The sequence below is a fragment of the Schistocerca nitens genome, chromosome 11 (assembly GCF_023898315.1).
Source record: "Schistocerca nitens isolate TAMUIC-IGC-003100 chromosome 11, iqSchNite1.1, whole genome shotgun sequence".
NCBI lineage: Eukaryota > Metazoa > Arthropoda > Insecta > Orthoptera > Acrididae > Schistocerca > Schistocerca nitens.
In genome coordinates this window covers 76,296,566-76,308,816 of record NC_064624.1, presented here as the reverse complement: position 1 = coordinate 76,308,816, position 12,251 = coordinate 76,296,566, and the positions used below count along the sequence as shown (strand labels likewise).

The window sequence follows — 12,251 nt, the reverse complement described above, 5'->3', positions numbered from 1 at the left end:
TGAGGTTATCAAGGTAATTCAAGACATTGACTGAGAATGTATATTCATGTGGCAGGATTCAGAAGTGGCTGTTTTTAAGCATGATAATGAGATCCAAAGTAATATGTTTACTGAATTGGGAGACTATTTGTGGGGCTGCCTCAGATGTACACATGCATCCACATGTTTGATAATGTTTTAAAATGTGTGAAAATGCTATAACTTCTAAAGAACTCTGTTTTGATAAATGATGGCAGCTTCTGTTCTTTGTTGCCCTCACCATATGTTACAGCTGAGGGGGACTTGTATATTTTACAGTCCTGCTATATATTAATTAGAAGGAACATTAAAAGTATTGTGTTATGTATGACACGCTATGAATATAAAGCTCTTGGACATGTACAGTGCAGAGTACTGACCTTGATTTAAAAACAAAGATCTTAATTCAATCTCTTAAGTAGTAGACAGATAAGAAAATAGGAGTAAATAATACATCAGGTAGTAATGTAATTGAAAGGGGGAAGAGAAATAGGGAGCATAAAACAACTCTGAGTGCACTGTAGAAAAAAAAAAGTATTTAAAAATATAGGAAAATTGATCCTGCTTCCACAAGGGGAAACCTTGACTGAATGAAACATGCTTTTCAGATACATTTTTGTTGTTTCCTGTGCTGGTTAGTTTTATTTCATTACAGAAAAATTGAAGAGACACTACACCCAATGCAGTTACATTTTTGCTACTTTTTAAATGGAAGTAACAGTTCAACAGCAGAAAATTGTTATTGAAAGATGATACTGACATGCTGTTGTTCAAGGAACTTCCACTTGATTTCAGACACTTTATACTCACAATAGTTCAGTTAGTTGTAATAATTGTTAATCCAAATATAAACTAAGGAGTTACTTCAGCTATATTTGCCTCCTGGTACAACAATCAGTGATGATTGAGGCAAGGATGTCTGCAAACACAATATCAGTACATCTCACTGATGGTGATGGAGTATTTTGTTTGCATTACTGCAAGTTCCAGCCAGGAGAAAACTTCCTCTTCCACTGCATCAGGAGCAGTGGTCACTGGAGTACCAACACTTCAAGGTAAAACTCACTTGTTCTCTGCGTTGTGTGTGCTAGGAGGGTGTAATTATGGGCTTGTCAAGTAAAGAAAACATCCTGTAATTCTGATCACACATTTTGTATGTGTTGCATATGTTTTTTGATCATTCTAATGATAATTGCTGACAATTTTGTATTGCATTGGAGGGTATAAAAACCAAAAAGGTGAGATAAAACCAAGAAGGAAGCATATCAGTTACGTAGTTCTCTTTTGCTTCTCTGGGGAAGCCAAAGGTGTGCATGATAGCCATCAATCTTCAGTGTTCAGAAACATTTTCAGTTGCTTATAGAGGCAGCTGAAAATATTGGACTCTATTTCTGATATTCTGTGTATTCTTAAGTTTACTAACAGCAGATATTTCTACACAGAAATCTCTATGTGAAACATCTTTGGTTTTGCAAAGGACTTAAAAAAATTAAAGCCTCTAGGAACAGCTTCTTAGCCTTACAGTATCCTTAACTTCTTTGCATTTTATGTAATGTAGTGCCAGAGATATACTATCACATATTTTTCACGGCGGAACCTGAAATTCTGTTATTAAATTTGACTTGTTTTGCCATATATGTTAATGTTTTCCTTGATAAGCAGCCTATTAGTTCTTACAATCTTAATGATTTTAGTGAATTTTTGTTCTCGATTTAATTTCTTCAAGAACAACATGGCAGCTGCCAATGATTCCCAGGTAGCAGGATTTAGCAGAAATGAAATTGTGTGCACAGGCATGAATACATTCAATGAGCATGAAAAAAATGTTCAGAAAATTGAACTCCCATATAGAGCTAAAGTATTATTACTATTATTGGTGTTGTTGAGAGAGAGAGAGAGAGAGAGAGAGAGAGAGAGAGAGAGTGCCAAGCACAGCTATTACTTGGTAAGCGACTGTTACTTATCTTAAAATTACATCTTGGATATTTTGTGAAGGTTAATGGTCACCATCTATTTTTCTCACAAAGTCAATTCACACTTGTATAAACAGCCAAGAGCAGCAGCATGTTGACCCAATATGAAACAACTCTATGTCTTGCTGAACTGCAAATGCTGGATGGTGAATTTGCTGTTATGAGAGACTAATGTTCTTACCAAATTTGCAAGGGTCGTAAGATGAAGGGGCGAGTAGTGGTAGTTGAATTTATCAATTGCTGGAGTGAAATTAATAGTGGATGCCCTTAACAAATGTCATAAGAACATTTCTACTCACTGTGGGGAACAGATAAAGGGTGTTGCACAAACTTTTCAAAACACCGTATTTGATTGTTCCAGAAGATATAACAGCAGCTCAGCAAGAGAAGTAACATTAGAAGGCAGTCATATTGCTCTTCCTCTTTATCCTTGCTTCTTGTTTTCAATTTAGTTATCTAGTACCATCAATACTTTTGTTGTTTATTCATGAGCAGAATATTTGACTGTTGAAGCAGCTTACGTAAAAATGTTTCTGAACAAATACACTACTGGCCATTAAAATTGCTACACCAAGAAGAAATGCAGATGATAAACAGGTATTCATTGGACAAATATATTATACTAGAACTGACACGTGATTATATTTTCACGCAATTTGGGTGCATGGGTCCTGAGAAATCAGTACCCAGAACAACCACCTCTGGCCATAATAACGGCCTTGATATGCCTGGGCATTGAGCCAAACATAGCTTGGATGGCGTGTACAGGTACAGCTGCCCATGCAACTTCAACATGATACCACAGTTCATCAAGAGTAGTGACTGACGTATTGTGACGAGCCAGTTGCTCGGCCACCATTGACCGGAAAGGGTAGAGCCACGGGTCATAGTACATCTGAAATGTAACGTCCACTGTTCAAAGTGGCATCCATGTGAACAAGAGGTGACCGATACGTGTAACCAATGGCATCCCATACCATCATGCTGGGTGATCTGCCAGTGTGGTGATGACGAATACACGTTTCCAATGTGTGTTCACTGCGATGTTGCCAAAAACGGATGCGACCATCATGATGCTGTAAACAGAACCTGGATTCATTCGAAAAAATTACGTTTTGCCATTCGTGCACCCGGTTAGTCGTTGAGTACACCATTGCAGGCACTCCTGTCTGTGATGCATCATCAAGGGTAACCGCAGTCATGGCCTCTGAGCTGACAGTCCATGCTGCTGCAAACATCATCGAACTGTTCGTGCAGATGGTTGTTGTATTGCAAATGTGCCCATCTGTTGACTCAGGGATCGAGACATGGCTGCACGATCAGTTACAGCCATGCAGATAAGATGCCTGTCATCTCAACTGCTAGTGATACGAGGCCATTGGGATCCAGCACGGTGTTCCGTATTATCCTCCTGAACCCACCTATTCCATATTCTGCTAACAGTCATTGGATCTCGACCAACGCGAGCAGCAAGGTCGCGATATGATAATTCGCAGTCACGATAGGCTACAATCCAACCTTGATTAAAGTCTGAAACATGAGGGTACGCATGTCTCCTCCTTACACAAGACATGACAACAGTGTTTCACCAGGCAATGCTGGTTAACTGCTGTTTGTGTATGAGAAATTGGTTGGAAACTTCCCTCATGTCAGCATGTAGGTGTCGCCACCGGCACCAACCTTTTGTGAATGCTCAGAAAAGTTAATCATTTGCATATCACAACATCTTCTTCCTGTTGGTTTAATTTCGTGTCTGTATCACATCATCTTCGTGGTGTAGCAATTTTAATGGCCAGTAGTGTATTTATCATATTATTTATGCCAGTGCAGGGTGTTATTTTGTCCCTATCCATGGTGTCCCTTCCATACCTCCAAAATTTTAGAAGCTCAAGAACAACTTCAGTAGATATGATAATGAAATGGTGTCATATGTTGGAGCATCTCAAAGAAGCTTTTTAATAATCATCAATACACCTCTACATGTTAACAATTGTTAGCATGAAGAATATGAACTTTGTTTTCAATTTCTTGCCATGTTCTTCGTAACACGTCATGTGTCACTTTTACAATCAAATCAGTATGACATGTTAACATACAAATATCATCCACTTTGGTCACACACATGCGGTCCTTCTCTAATCGAAGCAGGATAATTTTGAGGGAATGTTGGTGGCCAGATAATGGGTTCTCTGCATTCAGTCCAGCAACTGGGGAATTTCATTTCCCTGAACTTGCAAACAACTAATGACCAGTGTTACAGAGCTCCATCTTGTTGAAAGTCGATGTTGGTTTGCAAGTTTTGTATATAAACTGCTCAAACATATCCAGATATGCTGACCCATTCACTGTGTTTTCTGCCAAGCAGAACAATCCAGAAAACATGTTGTCAGACATCATCAGATCCTCAGTGTAGGGCTGTTGCAAACATGTTAAATAATAGTGTGCAGAAGTTGCAAGCCCCATATCTGAACCCCAAATCCAAGGTTTTAACCGCCTGCCACCCTGGTTACTGAAGAAGCCCGGAGTGATTTTAGATTTATTGCAGTACAAGAGAGATTGCACTCCTGCCACCGTTTTTAATGCAGCATTTTCTGCCATTTCATCTGAGCACCACGACTATGTAGCTGTTTTTACGGATGGGTCGAAACAAGGGGATTCTGTTGGTTGCTCAGTTGTTTTTCCATATCGTGTCCTCAAGGTCCGACTGCCTCAGACTTTTACTGTCTTTGATGCAGAATTGTTTGCGATCTTGCGGGCACTGGAGCACATGAGACATTCTTCCTCTCCTAAATTTCTTGTCTGTTCCGATTCACTCAGTGCCCTTCACTCATTGCAACGTTTGTATGCGGCAGACAAAATTGTCCAGACCATCCAGGATGCCCTCCTCCGACTACAGCGACTGGGGAAAGTTGTAGGTTTCTGCTGGGTTCCGGGGCATGTTGGCATTGCTGGGAATGAAAGGGCAGATCTCGCAGCCAAGGAGGCGTGTCTCGCCCCACAAGTATCTCAGTGTGCTATCCCCTTGCACACACTCACCTCGCTGTTGAGCTCACGGGTCATGCGTCGGTGGGAGGAGGAGTGGCTGGAAGTGCCTGACAATAAGCTCCGTATAGTCAAGCCCACAACGCATGTGTGGTGTACTTCCTTTCAGCCCCATCGACGGGACGAGGTTCTCCTCACTCGGCTTCGAATAGGCCACAGCCCTATGACGCATGGCTTCCTTCTCCGGCGAGAGAACCCTCCAATGTGTTGTGCTTGCGGCGTCCAGGTCACTGTGCGCCACGTTTTATTGGATTGCGTTTTATTTTCTGACCAGCGGGCCGCGGCTGACTTGCCAGCGGACCTGCCATCTCTTTTAGGCAACACTCGGACGAATGTGGTTAAAGTTTTAAAGTTCTGTGCCCTGTCAAATGTTTTTACAAAGATTTTAGGGAGAGGATTTTAATTTGCTCACTGTGTGACAAGCTCGCCCATATTTTATGTAAGTGGCCAGCCAATAACAATTTCCTGTGACATTCTTGTTGCTATGTTTCCACTTTCCTTAGGTTTTACTTTCTTAGGTAGCATTTTCCTTCTTTTCCTGCTTTGTTTGAGTGTGTGCTTTAGTTTTCTTAGGTCTGTCCACATTCGTTCCTTTTAATGTGTGTCAGGGCGCTGATGACCTCGATGTTGAGCACCCATAAGCCCCAACACACCACCACCACATCATGTTGATTAACCATTCCCGATACATGGAAGATTTCCTCATCTGAGAATAAAAATATTTCTAGAAAGCTGCCATTCATGTCAATATGCTGCAGCATATCCATTGAAAATTATTGTCAGCATGGTTTGTCACTTGGTTACAGAATTTGCTCATTATAATAATACATATGGTGAAGTATGCGCACTTCATGGTGCAGCATTGATCAGGGAACATCAGTTTGCCTGCCGAATTGAGGTATGTGGGCTCCTAAGAAATGCTTGTCTGATGTCCTCTGCTGCCTATTCCAAAACACTATGATGTTCACCACCAGAATTTGCAGAACAGTTGCTAGAAACTTATGATCCCAGTTCTTAACTGTTTCAACACCAGGTGAATCACATCCATACAACCTACTATAATTTCTTTGTACAATAGCTGGATATTTTACTTCTACAAATCACACTATAGCTTGTGCTCGCTACTGTGGAGGCATCATTTTCATTTCATGCAGTCGTGCTGGACTCCAAAGATAATAGCTAGCATGTGATGTGGAAAATTCTTTGAGATGCTTTAGCATATAGAGCAGTTTCATCCTCATATGTACTGTTGTTTTTTTCCCTTTCCCTTAGCCGTTAAAATCTGAATGATTCACTCTTGCAGAAATCATCAACTTCACATGCAACCTTCACAATGTGCCACAGACATTAAGCTAACAACAAAATAAAAATTAAAAAACATCAAAGCACAAAATCTACTACCATAAGAAGAGTATGTGTAGGGTAAGAGGAGGTTATCTAATTTAAGTGAACAGTATTACTGTACTTTCAATGGCAAATTTTGCCTACTTGACTTCGCCATTCTGTTCCATCAATGGGTGGGGTGAACAGAGGTGGCTCATAGCTGAAGTTAGTGTGGGTGCTACTTCATAAAATCTTTAGCCTTTGTTTTAAAATTGTGTGAAAGGAAACAATCATGTATAAAAAGAAAATTTGTACAGAAACCTGATAAAATCCTAAAAGAATAAATTCATACAATTTTTACTTCTTAAAATGTAAATTGTTACAGTTCAAGTTTGTTCTGTTGATTTAAAAGTGAAAGCCACTCTTCTTGTTTTAAATTGCCCAAACAGATAACAAAATTTGTGTTGTTTTCTGGGTGACAATGTATGAGTGGAACTCCCCATCACATCCCCCCTCAGATTTAATGGTAACAGAGCCTGTTAAAAAATGAACATGGATCAAGCTTGAAAACAAGAAGGTGGTATCCTGAACTGTGAAAAAAAAGCAAAATAGAAACAGTGAACAGTTCAAGCTCAAGAATCAATAAGGAGCAGTGTAAAACAACCAGGGCATTGTGGTTCAGTGATCATGGTGTTGGACTGCAAAGTTGGCAAGCCATGTTCAAAGCTCTGTGTGCCAATTTCTCTCTCTCTCTCTCTCTCTCTCTCTCTCTGTTGTTCACTGTATCAAAGTTTCTGTTGTTATGTCATGACCATGTGCAACAGCAAGATGTGAGAAAGGGACTTATAATGAAACTTGGTTCTGCACAACTACTCTATTAGCAGATGAAAAGAAGTGGCTTTCAATTGGGACTGCAAATGTTTGATGACAAGTTGACAGAATTCTCCACTGGAAAACACAGCTGATGTGTTGTATGTGGGATAGGGACAGTACAAGTGTAATATGACTGGAATGTCTTATGACTGGAATGTCTTATTGAGGCAACTGATTTTGTATGCCTGGTGGGTGAGTGAGTGAGATACCTCTCATTGTTCGATTTAAGTGTTTGTATGAATGGGAATGTGATCATCACCTAGGAAATGTTGAAAACATAATAGTTTGCCACATAAGCAGGAACAAATGAATGCAACAGTTTCACAATCGTACTGTTTCTCTGTGCTCTGTCAAAACAAATAGTTTTAACATTTTTGAAGTTGTGTTCTTTTTTGTAAGTTTTTATCCTTGAATTCCTTTGTTGTAATGTAGTTCACACCTATTTATTTGTTGTTTCCATTTCTGTGAGACATGCATGTGGTATCTCACCTCCTCTCACTATCATCACATTTGTGATGGTAATATATTCTTACCACTTGTCTCTTTATTCTACAACCAATGTGTAGTATGACAGCTATCAAGACTAGAGAAAGAGAACAAACATTTCAATGTCCACACAAACAGTTCATTATGTTGTGAAAAAAAGAAATAAAAATAAATCGCACAAGGGAGTTTTGAACACGGCTTGCCCTCCTTGCAGTCTAACACCACAACCACTTAACCATGATGCTGAGGCTCTTCCACTTCACTGAGTGTTGCACTTAAACTTGAAGTGTTTGCTATTTCTATTTTACTTTTTTTTCCCTACTGTTCAGTACAGCCTCCGCTCTTCCTGTTGCAGTGCTTGATCTGTGTTCAGTTTTTGACATGCTATGCACAGGGCCATCTTACCACTAAATCTCTCTCTCTCTCTCTCTCTCTCTCTCTCTCTCTCTCTCTCTCTCTCTGTTTGTGTGTGTGTGTGTGTGTGTGTGTGTGTGTTTTATGGGAAGTTTCCCATGTGTGGAAACTTTTCTTTATTGCAAGCACTGCCAACACATTTACCCTTTCTGAATTCATAATGCATCTTAGACAAGTTTTTATCCTTTCCATTGTTAAGAGCAGTATTCTGTCTCATATTTAGTCATGGGAACTGCAACAGATTTTTTACCAATTTAGTAATTCCACTGTCAACACAGTCTAGGTAATTGCAAGATATAAGGGGCAGTCAAATGAAAAATGAGATACATGGAAGAAAACTAAGTAAACTGTTTATTATTTGAAAAGTAACTATTGTAACTGCTAATACATTTATCCCATTGTGAGGCAAGACATTCGGTGCCTTCATGGTAAAATGTTCGCAGTTGCTTCTGGAGCCATAATTGTACCTAGGGGTGCACCTCTTCATCCAAAGTAGATTGCTTGCCACAGGTGTCATTCTTCAGAGTTTCAAGAATAAAGAAATCACCTTGGGAGGGATTGCGAGTGTGGAGGATGTGTAAGTGAGACCTGTTGAAGCTTCTGCAGTGTGCTCAAAACAACAATATGTGGCCAGGCCGGCATGTTATTCAAGTATTTTCAGCTACACTGCTGTAGTTTCACTAGAAAGTCCATACAAATTCTTCATAGAGTCCTAATTTCTTCCCTTGCACTTTCCGTATGTATAAGTATAATCATGGTTCTGTAGGACACAAAAAACCTTCTTTCTGTGAAGGCATTGACCATCTTGTACAGCAGGAAAAATGTATTAACATTTATGGTAACAACATGTGAAATAATGAACAGCTTACTTCCTTTTTTCTGTCTGTCTCATTTCTATTTGACTGCCCCTTACAGATTACATGAGCAATATCATAGATATTGCTCTACTAGAAGTAGATTACTTTTAGTTCAGTTTCAGGCTTTTCTTTGTCAATCGTACTATGTGCTTCACTGGTCAGTACTATCTTTTCTGTAGGATGACCATTCTTAAAACTAGTGAAGGATTTTCTTTGAACAATTTAGTAGCTACTAAATGTTTAGTATTAGAATATCTACCAAATATATCCACACATATACAGTCCCACACTCCCTTAGGTTCTTTTGTCTTTGAAAGATTCTCGCAGGATTTTGAGTTTTTTTTTTTTTAATTCTGAAAAAGCAGTCTAGAATTTTTTTTATACTCATTGACTTTAAATGTGCTAATATCTCCTGATTATGTTTATTTGTAAATTATGTCAAGATGAGACATCATATAATGACATTGTTATCATTTAGGTGTTTTAAAATTCATGATGCTGCTGCAGTGGCTTGATCAGCATTTGATGTTGACTAATTTCAGTAAAGCAGCTTTTTAAGGGTTGTAAATTTTCATGCATTCTGTTTATGTTTCAGTATGGAAAATTATGTCTTACGATTAAATTAGATTAGTTTAGATCAGTTTTTGTTCCATAGAACAAAAAAATGAGATGATACTCATGGATGTGAAACATGTAAGAAAGTTGTTGTTGTGGTCTTCAGTCCAGAGACTGGTTTGAAGCAGCTCTCCATGCTACTGTATCCTGTGCAATCTTCTTCATCTCTCAGTACCTACTGCAACCTACATCCTTCTGAATCTGCTTAGTGTATTCATATCTTGGTCTCCCTCTACGATTTTTACTCACCATGCTGCCCTCCAATACTAAATTGGTGATCCCTTGATGCCTCAGAACATGTCCTACCAACCGATCCCCTCTTCTCATCAAGTTGTGCCACAAATTTCTCTCCAGTTCTATTCAATACATCCTCCTTAGTTATGTGATCTACCCATCTAATCTTCAGCATTCTTCTGTAGCACCACATTTCGAAAGCTCCTATTCTCTTCTTGCCCAAACTATTTATCATCCATGTTTCACTTCCATACATGCCTACACTCTATACAATCACTTTCCGAAACAACTTCCTGACACATAAATCAATACTCGATGATAACAAATTTCTCTTCTTCAGAAATGCCATCCTTGCCATTGCCAGTCTACCTTTTATATCCTCTTTACTTCGACCCTCATCAGTTATTTTGCTCCCCAAATAGCAAAACTCCTTTACTACTTTAAGTGTCTCATTTCCAAATCTAATTCCCTCAGCATCACCCGACTTAATTTGACTATAATCCAGTATCCTTGTTGTGCTTTTGTTGATGTTCATACTATATCCTCCTTTCAAGACACTGTCCATTCTGTTCAACTGCTCTTCCAAGTCCTTTGCTGTCTCTGACCGAATTACAATGTCATCAGTGAACCTCAAAGTTTTTATTTCTTCTCCATGGATTTTAATTCCTACTCTGATTTTCTTTTTTCTCCCCCCCCCCCTTACTGCTTGTTCAATATACAGATTGAATAACATTGGGGAAAGGCCACAACCATGTCTCACTCCCTTCCCAGCCAATGCTTCCCTTTCATGGCCCCCCACCTTCAGAATTTGGAAGAGAGTATTCCAGTCAACATTGTCAAAAGCTTTCTCTAAGTCCACAAATGCTAGAAATGTAGGTTTGCCTTTCCTTAATCTATCTTCTAAGATAAGTCGTAGGGCTAAGTATTCCCTCACGTGTTCCAATATTTCTATGGAATCCAAACTGATTTTCCCTGAGTTCGGCTTCTACCAGTTTTCCATTCATCTGTAAAGAATTCGCGTTAGTATTTTGCAGCTGTGACTTATTAAACTGATAGTTTGGTGATTTTCACATCTGTCAACACCTGCTTGCTTTGGGATTGGAATTATTATATTCTTCTTGATGTCTTGAGGGTATTTCGCCAGTCTCATACATCTTGCTCACCAGATGGTAGAGTTTTGTCAGGGCTGGCTCTCCCAAGGCTATCAGTAGTTATAATGGGATGTTGTCTACTCTTGAGGCCTTCCATTGACTTAGGTCTTTCAGTGCTCTGTCAAACTCTTCACACAGTACCATATCTCCCATTTCATCTTTATCTTCAGACTCTTCCATTTCCATAATCTTGTCCTCAAGTACATTGCCCTTGTATAGACCCTCTATTTACTCCTTCCACCTTTCTGCTTTCCCTTCTTTGCTTACAACTGGGTTTCCGTCTGTGCTCTTGATATTCATACAAATGGTTCTCTTTTCTCCCAAGGTCTCATCAATTTTCTTGTAGGCAGTATCTATCTTACCCCTATATGCCTCTACATCCTTACACTTGTCCTCTAACCATCCCTGCTTAGCCATTTTTCACTTCCTGTCGATCTCATTTTTGAGACGTTTGTATTCCTTTTTGCCAGCTTCATTTACTGCGTTTTTATATTTTCTCCTTTCATCAATTAAATTTAATACATCTTCTGTTACCAAGGTGGTACAGACAAGCAGTCGTGTGAATTACTCTTGGACACATTATCCGAAAACTGTTCAAATGGTTCAAATGGCTCTGAGCACTATGCGACTTAACTTCTGAGGTCATCAGTCGCCTAGAACTTGGAACTAATTAAACCTAACTAACCTAAGGACATCACACACATCCATGTCCGAGGCAGGATTCGAACCTGCGACCGTAGCGGTCGCTCGGCTCCAGACTGTAGCACCCACCGAAAACTGTCTTGAGCAGCTAAATCAACAGCCAACGCCTAATGGAAATAGTTTAGATCTGGTAGCCACAAACAGACCAGACCTCATCGACTGTGTCAGTGTTGAGACAGGGTTTAGTGATCATGATGTTATCATTACGACTATGGTTGCGAAAGTTAAAAAGTCTGTCAAGAAGGCTAGGAGAGCATTCTTACTAGAAAGAGCGGATAAGCAGTGGTTAGCATCCCACTTAGTAAATGAATCGACTTCATTTACTTCTGGTACAATGGATGTGGAAGAATTATGGTCAGATTTTAAACACATTGTAAATCACGCATTGGACAAGTATGTACCGAAAAAGTGGGTTGCGGACAGAAAAGACCCAGCGTGGCTTAACATCGCAATTTGGAGAATGCTCAGGAAGCAAAGACAATTGCACTCGCGGTACAAGAAAGATCAGGAGAATGAGGACAGGCAAAAGTTAGTAGAGATTTGTGCTGCTGTAAAAAGAGCGA

At 39.5% G+C, this 12,251-nt stretch overlaps 2 protein-coding genes across 7 annotated transcripts in view; both read left to right on the top strand.

Annotated features, from left to right (window-relative positions):
- Positions 1 to 12,251, top strand: part of LOC126212861 (zinc finger protein 83-like) — a 1,762,073-nt gene that overhangs the window by 108,278 nt on the left and 1,641,544 nt on the right. The gene's annotated exons all lie outside the window — the stretch shown is intronic.
- Positions 1 to 12,251, top strand: part of LOC126212867 (zinc finger protein 726-like) — a 196,359-nt gene that overhangs the window by 107,620 nt on the left and 76,488 nt on the right. The gene's annotated exons all lie outside the window — the stretch shown is intronic.